Genomic DNA, 15,224 nt, shown 5'->3' with positions numbered 1-15,224 from the left:
CGTAAGGAAGCAAAGGCCCTGATTCTGGGTTGTAGCTGGCTCCTTTACTCTGCTCCAGTGATGTAGAGGGGCTGGAAAGCAACAAGTGTCCCCCACCCCCGCAAATACATGGGGTTTCCATGGGTCACCCCCAATCAACAACCCCCTTCCCATGCAGCCTTTCAGAGATGGGAAGTATGTGACTAAAGCCCCAGATATTTTAGAATGAACAGCCCATAGTCATCTGTAGGAAGCTGCTGAAAGTTAGAAGAGGCCTAGAGGCTGTGCTTATGCTGGGGAGCAGGCAGGCTCCCAGAACTCAGAAGGGACAAAAGGGCCTTAAAAACACTGTCCCCTCTTCCCGGCTATGCCTTCTGAGCTGAGACTCCAGCAAGGGGCCAGACTACATCCTCACCCTGCCCATTTTGCCGGGTTATTATGGCACTTCATGGGCTAATTACTACTGCCCACGTTTTCAGGATGTATGCATGGACTCTTCTTTCTCATCGAGCTCTAAAAGCTGCAACTTGGGTGTTTTGAGTGCGAGACAGAGGTTTCTGCAGCTGGCCAACATTTCCCCTGCATAAGTTGATGGATGCAAGCCCAGTTAGCGTGGGGCTAACACGGCTCAGAGGACTGTAGATATATTGTGTCTGGAGGAATCCCTTAACTGGTGAATGCCTTAGTTGGCATCAATAAAGCTTTTATTTTAAATGCTTTTTATTTTAGCAAAATATGAAAAAAAGGCTAACTGGGTCCTAGCAATTTGATGGCAGCAGCTAAAGGGTTGTGTTATACATTTTATAAGCTGAGTAAGGTTGGTAAAAGGTGATATGTTTACATATTAACTTTTTTGGCATCCTCTCCCAAATATGATCAGATGGGCAGTAACATTAGTTAATAGCAATTTATAGAAGCAATCTACTGGCTCTTTGCCAGCACGGTTACCATGAATCTACAGCTGACCCAATATATCATCCGGAGAATATCTCTTTACAGAATGAGACCATGATCATTCCTGCCTAACTATGCACTCAAATGATTTTTCAACACACACCAGCTGATTCATATGCAAATTAAATTGTAATTAATTAATAACCAGAGCTGGGGTGAGGAGGCAAATTTTGTTTAATAATAGATTTAGTTAAGGGTAATTGATTTAATGGGTACTTGAATAAGTCATAAGCACAGGCACCTAAGAAAGAAGGGTTAGAGGAGCTAGTGGAAGCAAACAAAACAATAGGTGTCTCTAATCTGTTCTGTGTTTGCTGGGAAGCATGTGTTATGCTTCTCTTCAAATGAGTTTAGACGTGGGTTCCTGGCTGAATCAATGTTAGAGTTCAGGATCTGATTCAGTGGTGCTGTGAGAATTGAATAAAAAATGCTTGAAATCTCATGAGATTTATCTGAATGAAGGAGTTAGAGTCCTTTGGATTTTCTAAATGAAATGAGACCATAACTATAGAGGTGGATTCAGATCCAAAATTTCGAACCCAGTCCCCATCCCCGACAAAATTTAAATAGGTTTGGAGAGCATATTGGGAGTTTTAAACGCACCCTATTGGAAATCATTTACTACATGTTCTTCAGTTTTTATTGCACATCTTTGCTTCCTGTATGTTGGAGAGATTCTCATTCATTGTGTGCTCCTTATGAATTGTTAGAGACCCTGGGGAGAAGTAAACAAAATGAGAATCAATAATGTCAGGAAGACAAGCTTGAAACCAAACATGGTCCATTAACTAGAAGGGTTCTTGTGCTGAAACGTAAAATGAGGCCATGTGCAAAATATACATTTTGTGTTTGGTGTTCAAATTCCAGGAAATAATCTACTACTGCCACAAATGAGTCTATATAAATGAGGAAGAAAATTATTTTTTTTTAATTACCTCATTGAAATACCTGTAACATAACTCAGCTGGCTACTTGTAGTTATCCAGGAATACTTATTATTTTTATTATAGTAGCACCTAAGAGTCTCAAACAAGTTTGAAGCTTTACGGTACCAGGGATGGTGCACGTTCCGAGACAATCCATTCTTCAAAGAGCTTGCAACATTAATAGAGAAAACAGATAGGAGAGAGGGAACGGTAGATTTTCCTTTTTACTGATGGTGAACTGAAACACAAAGAGATTAAGTAATGTGCCCAAGCACACACTGGAAGTGTGTGGCAGAGCCAAGTATTGAATGCATATTTCCTGACTCCCAGCCCACTGTATTAACCACAATACTATCGTTCATCTGCATGACACACTTACTACTCAAATATTTGACCATGTCATTAGGCCAGGGATCTATAATAAGGCCTCTGGGGAACTAGGAAGGCGCCCCTTAAGCACCTGCTGGAGGAAGAAAAGCCTCAAGTCAATCTCTGATGCTTATAGGTAACTGCGAGAGCAGCCCATGTGCTCTGTAGACATATCGTATGCACTACTGCAAGTAGAATAGCTCAAAAATATTTGTTTCAAGGTTGACATCTATTACAGAATTTGTCATCCCTTTAACACAATTTAAATGAGAACTGGGATTTGAATATGCTTTGCATATTATCACAACTACGTGAAATACATCTTATGAAAGATGATGTGTATTGAAGTGATGGATTTAAGCAGCCCTCAGGGAAGTAATGTTGATTTCCTCAGAATGTTTGAACTGGTGTATTATATACTGCAATATACTAGAGAAATTTTTTATTTCTGGGCATGTGAACTTTTGCATTAGAGAACATACATTTGTGCTTACTTATTTTCCTGGCCAGTATCATTCCATTTTTCATTGCCAACATATTTTAATGTGTCAATCGCAATCATGTAAATATCTTGACAATAAAAATTCCTGATTCTGTGGCATTGTTTGTGCAGGAAACAAGGTGCTGTGGGTCCAATATCACTGTGCTGAGTCTCATTATCTGTGTTTCACTAATTGTGGTGTTGCAGGATTTTGTTTAATAATGGATTTACTTAAGGGTAATTGATTTGATGGCTACTTGAATAAAACAGATTAAGAAAGAAGTGTGAGAGTAGTTAGTGGAAGCAAACAAAACAACAGGTGTCTCTTTAATCAGTTCTGTGTTTGCCGGGAAACTTGTGTTATGCTGTTCTTCAAATGAGTTGTGTTACCTTATCAGGAATGCTGAATGTAGGGACAGTTGTTTCTAGTGATGAATGCAGGGAGTAGTGCTTTTTCAGTACAGCTTGCCTGATCCTCAGCTGGTGAAAATCAGTGTAGCTCTGTTCCAAGCCCTCCCCTGCCTTAGAGTCCTGCTGTGCCTAAGGGGAATTCATCCCAGGCTAGGACAAAGAGAATCCTCAGGTGCTCTTGTCCTCCAGATTTAAGCCTGCTTTGCTGCAGGTGGAGTGATGCAAACAGACTTACTGCACTGGAGAATGGGGCCTGTATTTTTATGCATATATACACAAGAGATCAAGGTACAATTTGCACATTCAGCATGAACTTTTGCATTTCCTGACTTTGAGAAATGAGCTGTGCAATTTTGCTGTTGTAAGGGCACATTTTTAAATATTTAATTTTTTTTAGATCTCTTTAAAGGATAAAAGAGACATGCAGAGTTCTATAATTGCAAAGCACCACTTTAAGATACCTCTGAATTATATTAGTAAGCCAGAGAAGTACACTCATTTCTTTAGCATATTGTCACTGGACAGCCAGCAATACAACTTCATCTTGACTCAGTTTTCTGCTTAAAACTGGTAAATACATATTTTATACTAACATCTGAAAAGGAAACAACATCCAGAAAGAATGTGTTAAATAGTTCTTTTATTTAACTATGCAATTAACCTTTTAGATTTTTACTAGCTATCTTGCAGCTATGGCTAATAAGTAGTCCTATTTCAGTCCTGTGTTATTCATTAACTCTAGAAATCTGTTCTGAAATTGCTTCTGTGCCAATGAAGTATGGATGTTACAATCTCTGTAGGGATTATTTAGAAACTGCTGCCTTGATAAGTTTAGGAACTTAATTTGAAATCAGAATACTTTAAATTTTCTAAACCATGCCATTCCTAAAGTTTCACAATATTTGGAGACTGTGTTTCCTTGTCATTTTGCATCCCTTACTCATGCGAGTAATCTCTCTAAAGTCAATGGTATGGCTCGTATGCTTGGGTGCTGAGTTATCAGCACTTCTGTCCTCCCCTTTTTCCTATGAAGCTTTGGAGTCCTGTGACTCAAAATGAAATTTTATAATAGTGTTGTGTTGCATGGACCAGTTGGTACAATATATCCTCCCATCTGCTCACTTCCTGCAGAAAGTAAAAGATTGGTCAAGGTGGAATCTGAAGTGGTTTGCTGAGGTGTTCAACTTGTTAATCTCCATTAATGGAATCTAATTGCTCAGGCCAATTAGAGGGGTGGATAATTTGTAGTTCATTTATTACATCCTCTTAGCCTGGTTCACATTGATTTCATCCATTTGCTTCATAATAGTTCTCATTTGAGCTCTAGGCAACAAGTGACCTTTTCCCCAAATTATTGGCTAAACCTACAAAGACATGTACAACATCTATGCAAATTATGCACCCTCCCTCCTCACTATCTGCTGCTTTTTCGTATACCAGAGTGAGTCTAGTGTTTTCATTATCCTTGTTAACTTTCAGGAATAATTTGATGCTCCTGAAAGTAAGGATATAACAGCATGGTGTAATTAAAGGCGTTCCAGGCTTCCCTACACAGGTCGTGCAGAAACAATGCAACTTACGCCAGGCTACTGCTCCAACAAAGCCAACAATTGTCCCCTAATTGGTTCTAATTTGCAGTGCAGATTGTCCTTTAAGTGTGTTCCAAAATTGGGTTGAAGATTATCATCTCTGAGACCACTGACCTGGTTGTAGTGTGGACTGCTCTTACAATGTAAGATTAGGATTTGTGAATAGACCCATTTTCCAGTTTGACCGAATCAAGATTTTCACATGTATCGCCAGAATATGAAAGGCTGGTGCAAGAACCCTCTAGATGATATCAGTCATTCACTTCTGTTTGCCAGTATTACATTCGAGTAGCTAGGTAGTAACCTCAAGGACAGTCCTGATTGCTGCAGGGCATCATGGCTGTAGCTCACTTATAACATCAGTGTGAACTCTACAGAAGAAAGTTGCTCTGATTAGAGGTTGCTGGAATTCCAGTGCATGAAAAATTTAGAGGTTTTGGAATTTGTTTATTTATGTTCCAATGCAGAACAAACCAAAACCTTTCAAAATTTTTCATGAAAAATATAAGAGCGAGACACCCACCTGAAAAACCACCAGCCCACTGGTTAAAGTACTTACTTGGAATGTGGAAGACCCAGGTTCAAGTCTCCCACATCCCGTGGGTGATAGAGGATGGATCTTTTGATGACTTGCCCTGTTCCATTCACTCCCTCTGAAGCATCTGGCACTGGCCACAGTTGGAAGACCGGATAAAGGGCTAGAGGGACAATTAGTCTGATCCAGTATGGCTGTTCATATGTTCCCTGTTCTGAATCATGCAGAACGGGGACTTACTAAATATTAGTTGGGACAGATAGAAAACTAGGCAGAGCAGGACTTTTGGTGACACTGATGTGTTTCCACAAAAAAATTTTGGTTTTGATGAATTGGGATTTTCTAACACAAACCAATTTGTCAAAAAATTCCTGACAGGCTTTAGCTGTCATAAACTTTTATATATACTTCTCTACTCTATTTCATATTATCCACAGCAGTGATGCTCAATATTTATATTGTATCTATAATGCCCTGAAGCTAGATGCTATTAGAATATCAATAATACATCCAGCCCTAAGCAATGCACATTGAATGTTTGCTGCACATTGCTTTTAGGAATGAAGTGATCCACAGTGCAATAAATATCTTAACAAGGATGAATTCCCACGAATAGTGCTAGCTAATTGTGGAACCCTCAATTTACTCTACATCTCATCGTTATTGGTTCAGAACTATATGGCCATACTTTGGACCAAATTCACCTTAGCAGGGTTGAATTTGGCTTGTTGTTTCAGTTACTCTTACCAAGAGACCATGGCACGTATTGATTGTGACCTCAAAATCACAAATACATCCTAGTTTTGTATTGTTGGGTATTTTAACACACATTTGAATGAGCTGTGGTCATGGCCTCTAGCAAATTAGAGAACCAATGGTGCCCTCTGGCAGAGTGATGTTCATTCATTAACCATATTTCATATTTCGGAATGGAATTCCAGAATTCTCCCAGCAGCTTCATTTAATTTCACCTTCAATATAATTCAGCACTTGAGAATGGACTAACTAGTTGTGAGCATAAAAATCCTTTCTGGTCATTTTCAGGCAGCCTTTCAAGTATCTTAAAACTGCTATCATATGTCCCCTTAATCTCCTCTTTTCCAAATTAAACATACCTAGTTACTTCTGCCTTTGCTCATATGGCTTGCATTCCATCCCTTTGATCATCTTTGTTGCTCACCACTGGATCCTTTCCAGTTTCCCTACATCCTTTCTATACATTGATGACCAAAATTAGACACAGTACTCCAGCTGAGGCCTACCCAGCACTGAGTAGAGCAGTACTATCGGCTCCCATGACTTGCATGCTATGTCTCTGTTAATGCAACCTAAAATTGCAGTTGCTTTTTTTTTTTTTTGCAACAGCTTTTCATTGTTGACTCATGTTGAGGTTGTGATCCACCGCAACTCCCAGATCCTTCTCAGCAGTGCTGCTGCCAAGCCAGTTTACCCCCTCCTGTATTTGTGTATTTGGTTTTCTTCCCTAAGTGTAGCAGCTTACATTTCTTTGTTGAATTTCATTTTGTTGCCTAAAGCCCAGTTCTCCAATTTATCAATATCCATCTGAATTTTAGCTCTAGCCTCCAAAGTATTGGCAACCTCCCATTATACCTTATGCTACTTAGTCCCACTGTAATACTTTGAGGATTATACCTGCCGTATCCAGAAGCGCATTCAAATAATTCCCAGCAATTCCTGTATTGAAATATACCAGAAAACTATTGACATCTTGGAGTTTCATTTGTATGGAAGTAATACAAAACACAATTAAATATTGGCAAACAATGAGATGAAAACAAAACAGTGGTTGTCACATCTGGTTCTTTTGGCTATTACAGTTCTAAATACGCTGCTCACTCTTAGTGAAACTTTATTCAAGCTCTGAACAGAACTGATTTTTCCACTTCCTGGCTTCATCTCTAGATGCTGAGACTCCTTCATTTTCTCTTTCTTCAACCCCTAACTCAGCGATTACTCTCCTACTTAGTACACTGCTTTAATCACTGAGGGCAATTCCACTGAACTCAATGAGAATCTTTTCACTGGTTTTGGATTAGGCCAGCTAGCAATATTTTGCTACCTTTACTCCCATCTAATAGTACTTTATTCTGGGCACTGAAGCCAATAGAAAGACTCCTGTTAATTTCAAAGAGCTTTGGATTAGACTGTCTGCAATAAAGCCCAATGGAAACATCTATTGCAGTGTTTCCCAAACTTGGGACACCGCTTGTGTAGGGAAAGCCCCTGGCGGGCCGGGCTGGTTTGTTTACCTACTGCGTCCACAGGTCTGGCCAATCATGGCTCCCACTGGTTCACTGCCCCAAGCCAATGGGAGCTCCTGGAACTGGTGGCCAGCATATCCTTTGGCTCACGCCGCTTCCTGCAGCTCCCATTGGCCTGGAGCAGCAAAGCCGCGATAGGTTGAACCTGTGGACGTGGTAGGTAAACACACCGGCCTGGCCCACCAGGAGCTTTCCCTGCACAAGTGTTGTCCCAGGTTTGGGAAGCATTGATCTATTGGATTGATTCTCCACTATCTTGCCCCATTTATGGTTATTCACCTCTATACAAAGTACCTGTAAAATGCAACCAAATCAGGCTGGTTACGTTACACCCACATTTCAGAGATATAAATGACTGTGGCAGGTGCATAGCGGTAGAGAATAAGGATCTTCACCTTTCACAATGTTGAGAATTCTAAATGTTAAAATGAACAAGAAACATTGAAACCCAGTAGAATAGAATTACTCCAACTTTACTCATAAACTAAATAGAAAGTTATGGTGACTGATGCCTGATTCAAGAGTCAAAGGGGTGAGATTTCACTTCATTATCATGCAAGCATACAGTTCTTCAGCAGAAGTAGAAAACCACATAATGTTGAGATGACTAGCATGCTGAAGGCTTTCATTAACAGATGCCCATTGGAGACAAACTGGTTGCTGAATGCTTTTTGTTTAGTCTAAAAGAAAACATTTTACTTTAAAATATGACACTGTTTTGAACTTGAACTGCCACTTGCTGTCCTTTAAAATGTAATAGCAAAATGAATCTTTTCTATGTGACAGGAAGAAATCACTTTGTATTAAAAATTCTAAATAATATGAATCTGAGTAACAGAATCTAAAATGAACCCTCTATTTATCTCTCTCTGTGTGTTGGTACAACTATACATTTTACTTTTGCATTGACATATCTCTAGATATATATAAGCAATGGGTGCATTAGACATGGATAATTGACAATGGCCTGTTTGAATTTAACCATTATGTTTTTGCAATATTGTGTATGCTCAGAATTTTGTTGAAATTTTGATTCACTTTCAGATAACTTGGCTTTGACAGACAAAAATCCTATATAAAAATGTTTTTTCCCATAATTCGTTCTGGTTGACAAATTTAGTATGAAACATATGAAGCCATAATATTCATCTTATAGTAAATTAATTCATGATGCTGACTGCTGAGAACACAAGTTTATTGGTTTTATAAATCAGTTAAAAAAGTTACTGTGGTAAAAGTGCTCCATAAGAGCCTCTGTGTAAAACTCCAGGATGTAGTTAAAAAGATGATGCAGCCTGCTGGGTTTTCTTTTATTTTGTTAGTGTGATCGACTGCTATAAACCACGACTAATGTTTTGTTTCATTTTATTTTATTATTTTGGTCATTTTATTTGTAGTCTAACGAGCATCCTGTTGTAGGTGGATTGAATTCAAATTGAAAACTTCCATCTGGTCTCATTACTTTAGAGATTACCTGCTTTATGGGTTGTTAAGAGTTGAACATCCTTCACGCTGTCACTGTAATATAATTTTTTTGGGGGGAGTACCAATATGAATCACTAATACTTTATTTTAGTGCAACTGCAGAAAAAGTGTTAGATAATTATCAATCTGCCTCTTTGTTTAGCAGACAGTGGCAGAATCTACATAACAGACTTTGTAACCATGACTTACCGTGAGTGTTAGCAATGGGGAGAGCTTTAGTGTTTGAAAAGCACAGTGTGATGAATTGACTGGTTACATTACCTTGGAATTTGACATTCCTGTGTGTCCTCCAGAACCTGATATTACTGCAGTCAACCATTTTGTATGTTCAGCCACTGCCAGCCGAAAACCAAATACTACATAGCGAAGAATAATCTTAGGCCTTTGTGAGGCGAGGTTAGACAGCTGCGTACTTGCAGTTTGCTAATCGGAATGGGAGGATGGGAGAGGAAGTTATGGAAGAGAGCAAGTGAACAGCTGCCTTGATTTTAGGTGCCCCTGATATATTGTAGTTTATAGCTAGAAATACTAAAAATGTTTTGAGATAATGAGTAGTTTGTTGAAATTAGGGGAATTGGTGACTGCATTATGCTGACCCACTAGGAGTTACTATAGGTTATGTGCTTTGTTAAAAGATTGGGTAAAAGTAAATACCTCTGAGCAGTCAGAGGGAGCTTTTCTTAGCGCAAGGAGCTGATATTTAAACTCCCCATCGGCTGGATGGAAAGAGGCCCCCTGGAAGCCTGGCTGGTGATCACTCGAAACCATCTCAGACTGTGGGCAACTATATCTGGGATGTCCTAAACCTATTGTGGGTGCTTAATATCTAATAGATAGTAGTTTTAGATCAAAGCACCCTTGCTTGTGTCAATCATTTCTCAGAAGGAATTATTGTGTTCCCAGTGATTTATTCCTGACACCTCTGGGAGAGAAACAGTTAAGTTACCACTGTTTTGGGTTCTGAAAACCCTGGGTAACAGTTACATCTGTTTACCACTGCCCTTTACTGGATAAAATCAGAATGGTTTGGCAGATGCTATCGGGCTTGATAATATGGTGAAAATTGTCCTTTATTGCAAATAATGGTGGCTTATGATTTTTAGAGTAGAAAGATGAGAGTTCCAGTCCTGCTTTTGTTGTGAAGCTCCAAGTGGCTGCACTTTGCAGCCGGGACTAAACAATGAAGATCTCAAGCATGTGTTTGGGGTGTATCAGGAGAGGAGCTGGGGCAGAGCTGACGGAGCTGTGTCTTTGCAAATCCTTTGGTTGTTCTCTTCCATGAAAATACAGGGGCAGGGAAAGATAACGGAGTGGAGAAGCCAGTCTTGCTACTGTGTTCTAATTTCTGCGCAAGACTATCGGGATATACCAGAAGAGACTGAGAAACAGCACTCGTTGTCAAAGTAGTTGTCTGTTTTACGACCACAGTAACCGAACAGTTAGCCTGCAGGGGCAGAAAGTCATTCATTCATTGCCTGGGTTTTTCTAAGCTTCTTTCTATGATCGTTCTACTGTCTTGGGAGTTTGTCCAAGTGCCTTTCCATACCTACAGGGGTGAATAGTAAAATATTGGCTTTGCCTGAGGGTATATCTCCAATTTTTGGAGACATCTAAGCCTTTTCCAAAGCTGATACTCTCATTTCTAATATGAAACATCTATACAGGTGCTATGTGGGTGTTCACTTCACTTTGTACTGCCTATAGATCTTTTATGCACCTTACATGTTTCCCTGAGTGTGTGTGTGTGAGAAAATACTTATTTTTTGGGGCGAGGGGGTATTTACATCACATCCTAATAACACCATTAGTAAATCACAGTCTTCCAAATTTTTGCTTCAATTATAAGACTGCTTTAGACACATGGGAAAGCAAATTTGGGCAGAATAGAGTTTAGGCTGAGGTTTTTTTAAAAGCTGCATAAGGAATTTGAGCACCAGAAATTGAATGGGAGCCAGGCAGCCAAACACCCAGATACCTTTTGAAAAGCTTGGTCCAAAAGTGCCCTTCTGTGTGGACTCAGCTTGTTCTTCGGTTTAAAATCGAGGTTTCCATTGTGCAAATATACTGTATGGAAATAGCCAATCTGTCTTTCTGTCTGCACTGTGTATTTTCACTAAGCCTCCACTCTGCTGACTTCTCTCCCTCAAAAAACATAGTACAGTACTTATAATAACAACTGCAGCACGAGACTAGCGGATAGTTGATAAAGTGCTCAGTGGAGTATTCTGTCCATCCAGCTGTCCAGCCAAATCTGATAAATTTGTAACATAAGGAGTAACATAAGGAGGGAGTGAAATAACTTTCACAAGGTTTTCAGGGTATCCACTTGCCTAGGAAAAAACTATTTGCTGTCCTCTTACAGGTTTTTAAGACAGGATAGTGGGAAACTGGACATAAATAAGTGGGCAACAAGGAGCAGGTAAATGATGTTTTTTAAAACTGAGGAAAGGTTTGTTCATTAAAATAAAAGATCCCAAGAAAGTCAGAAAAGAGCATACAAATTGCTCTGCGATAGCCTGTGCAATTTTAGTCACTAGTGACAAGGTAAAGATGTAATTTGAATTTCAGTGTTACTACATAGAAAAAAAATAATCACGACACAGCTCCCTTAACAGCAGAGTAGGTTGTAACTACTGCTAAGCCAATGCACACAGAATAGCACAGTGAAGAGTTGCAAGCATAGGCCTGATACTCCCCGAGCCCAAGGATTGCTCAAGGCTAGCTTTGCTACTGGTGTTTGCTGTTCTGATTCTGTTCCTGAATCTGTTTAAATTGATAACAAAATGCCACTTGATTTCAGGAGTACATGTCTCCAGGTGTTCCCTGGGGTGATGTGCCTACATTCCACATTCTGTCGACTTCATAGTGTAGGTCACAGTCTCCATGAAATTAGATGCCAAAATATGGATTTTGGTTCCCTCTGTTAGCCATTCAGGCAGCACAGTTTTAGCCTAGTAAATATACTAAATGTTAAGTTAATTGTTAATGGATTAAGGAATCTCATTTTATATTGCAAAGATGTTTCCATCTTTTAGACTTGTATCTGCATTTTTTTCTTTAATCCTTCAAACATCTAATTTACTTCACATTCTCAATATCTTGACAGTTCTTTTGTCTGTCCCTCCTTCCACATCAGATTCAGGTGGTGGAATTTATTATTCTCCCCTGTTTTGTTTTTGCATGGCATTTTATTCTCCTTTGTTGTTTTCCTCCATACAAAGGCCTGGTCTACACTATGAGTTTAGGTCAAATTTAGCAGTGTTAAATTGAATTAACCCTGCACCCATCCACACCATGAAGACATTTACTTCGACATAAAGGGCTCTTAAAATTGATTTCTGTACTCCTCCCCGATGAGGGGAGTAGCGCTGAAATTGACATTGCTGGTTTGAATTAGGGTTAGTGTGGACGCAATTCGATGGTATTGGCCTCTGGGAGCTATCCCACAGTGCACCGTTGTGACCTCTCTGGCCGACAATCTCAACTCAGATGCACTGGCCAGGTAGACATTCAGTAAATTATAACCTTTCTAATGATATCTCACATGACCCATCTTGCATAAAACATATATTAGTTATGCCATATTCATGTCCTAACAATATTTCTATGAAGAATAAGGGGGTGTAATGTCACCGGATGCATAGGTGCGCAGCCCCTCTGCAAATCAGGGCTCCATGTGATGTAACATCAACTAGTCAATAGGCTGTGTAAGTTTGTGTTGTAGACTCTACAATGTATAGGCGCACACACACACGGATATTAGACTTTGTAGCTCACGACTGGCAGACCCAGCAGGCTGTGGAGCTGAATGCCAGAATTAGTTCGGATGCTAATTTGGATTTTATCCATTGGCCAAGTGCAATCGGCATCCACATTCAGAGCCAGCTTCTGAGGTGAAATCTGGAAACCCCGCAAGAACTTTCATTGTTGAATTCTTCCATTCCACTTCCTTAGCAGCCTCCCTCCCCCAGCGATCTCCATTTACCATCAGGCTCAAGGCTTCTGTTTCCCCACTGAGCTCGTCAAGGGGAACCGACTCATTGCGCCCCACCACTGCATTGTGAAAAGGATGTCAAGTTAGGCTGCCCTCCCCCTAACCAATGGGGATCTCTCTATGCTGGTAGCAGGCGCATTTCTCCTCTCCACGCAAACTCACAAAGAGCAGCAGGGAGCAGCATGTTCTGTTCCCAATGCTATGATGTGCACCTAAAATGCGAGTTCCAGAAGCCCTTGTTCGGTTGCTAGAGAACGAGTGCTGGAGTAGTAGAATGTTCTTTGCTTGGTTTGGCCTCACTTCTGGAAAACACTTAACCCTGGTCTTAGCTCCTTCTTTGTTCAGGACACCACGTAAGCACATGCTTCTGCACCATTCCCGATGCTGTTGTGAATCAGGGCCACTGGGATTGGGTATATACCTCAGCACCAACATAATAAACCGCATTGTGCCTTAAAAACTTACAAATCCCCGAGAGGGTCACATTGTACTTTATTGAATTTATTGCTTGGGAATATTTTGTGTAGCTCTGCATGCTGTGGGAGGCCCAGGTAGCAAATATGCTGGAATATGTGAGAAAAATATTTTTGTATTAGTTTGTTTCACACCATCAGCTATGGCTGAGAAAGATCCTGGTGAGACGACAGACTCCTTTGGCGCAGAGATAAATCTCTAATTCCAGAGCAGCAACACACAGGGCAGTAATGCAATGGATTAGCAAGAGGCGGATGGGTAGTTGGGCAGATGGGAGCCAATGTCTTCATCAGGAGTCCAGGTTAATAAAATGAGCAATGAATAACCCCATGATTTTATCTGTCCCAGGCTCCTTAAATCAATTGCAAGGAAATCCAGCATTTTGTGAAAGGGCAGATGACTCAGAATTATATGAGAGAAATAGTGTATATGGGAATACTGACCTTATATAAACTTGGCTTAGTTTTATTTTTTAAGGAAATTTCATCTTGAGAGGTTTTTAAGTAACTCTTCTCTATCAAGAGGACGATTCCAGAGATAAACTGTTTGACTTATAGCCCAGCACTAAAATAGAAATTGTCCTGTTTGCAAGACAAATGATGACATCTCTCATAAGATGTCTAAACTTAATTTTAATTTGCTGATGGATGAATGTTGAGTGGCTGGTTGTTGCTAAGGTCTTTTTATGTGATTTACTTCTATATGATTTACAGACCAGTTACTTTTATATGGTTTATGGCCCAAACTTTCTGTAAACTGGTGACGTAATGTCATCTCAAGACCTTTTCAACTGCATAAGACTATGCCAGCTTCCTCAAAAATGGTCTCATGTTCTGTGTTTGTTTGTTTTTTTGGATGGGTCGCAAGCATACAGTTTCTGTGGTATGAAAACACTGAATATTTTTTAAGTTGCTGGCTTATGCAGAACTTTCCCCAGAATTGGCCTTAGCTAAAGATGACTAGTTTGAACTTGTGTGGACCAAGTTGCATGGCTCCAAGCTAAGGCTGGCACTTGATTTGTTTGAAGGCCTTGGAAGATTGCAAGGTGGAGTGGGTAAGGCTTGCAAACCATAAGACTCAAGGTGAGACTGAAAAGCCTCCCCTTTCAGGTCAAACAAGCTACCAGAGGGAAAACAGATATTCCAGAATCCCCAACACTGTCCACTGTGGGAACAGGAATTCAAGACCTCACAATCAGGCTACAGAAGTCTCTCCCTGCATTTGGGGGAGGTCCATTAGTGGGAAGTCCTCTGCCAACAGAACAACACCCACCGGCTTTTTGACGGCAGTTTCAGCCCATATTTGGAGGGATGTGGAAGGAAATGATTAGTCACCACATAAGAATATACATCTAAGGAGGAAGTTTCATACTTGGCTCTTCTTTCGTATGGCTTGGTAACAACAACCACAAATGTATATCCATGTTTCATAGCCGGCACATTGACGCAGCAGTGAGCTGGTGAATGTCCTTCAGGCCCCCAGCAAAAGAATGAAGGGGACATTCAGATATGATGTGCTCTGTTGTTTGTGCCTGGTGACCATAGGTGTGTGCTTCATTTTCCATTTAAAGAGGATTTGTCTACGTCTCCCATGAGATGTCCTGATGCAATTCAATCTGCACCAGTCTTTCCGACACAAATCAAAACCCCAATGATTCATCAACAGTATCGAAGACGAGCTGTTTGTTTTGAGCAGTCAAAGTGCTCCATGTGACTCTCCATTGAACCTCAGCATCAAAATTGGGT

Source organism: Gopherus flavomarginatus, chromosome 8, assembly GCF_025201925.1.
Source record: "Gopherus flavomarginatus isolate rGopFla2 chromosome 8, rGopFla2.mat.asm, whole genome shotgun sequence".
Lineage (NCBI taxonomy): Eukaryota > Metazoa > Chordata > Testudines > Testudinidae > Gopherus > Gopherus flavomarginatus.
This window is presented reverse-complemented; position numbering follows the sequence as displayed.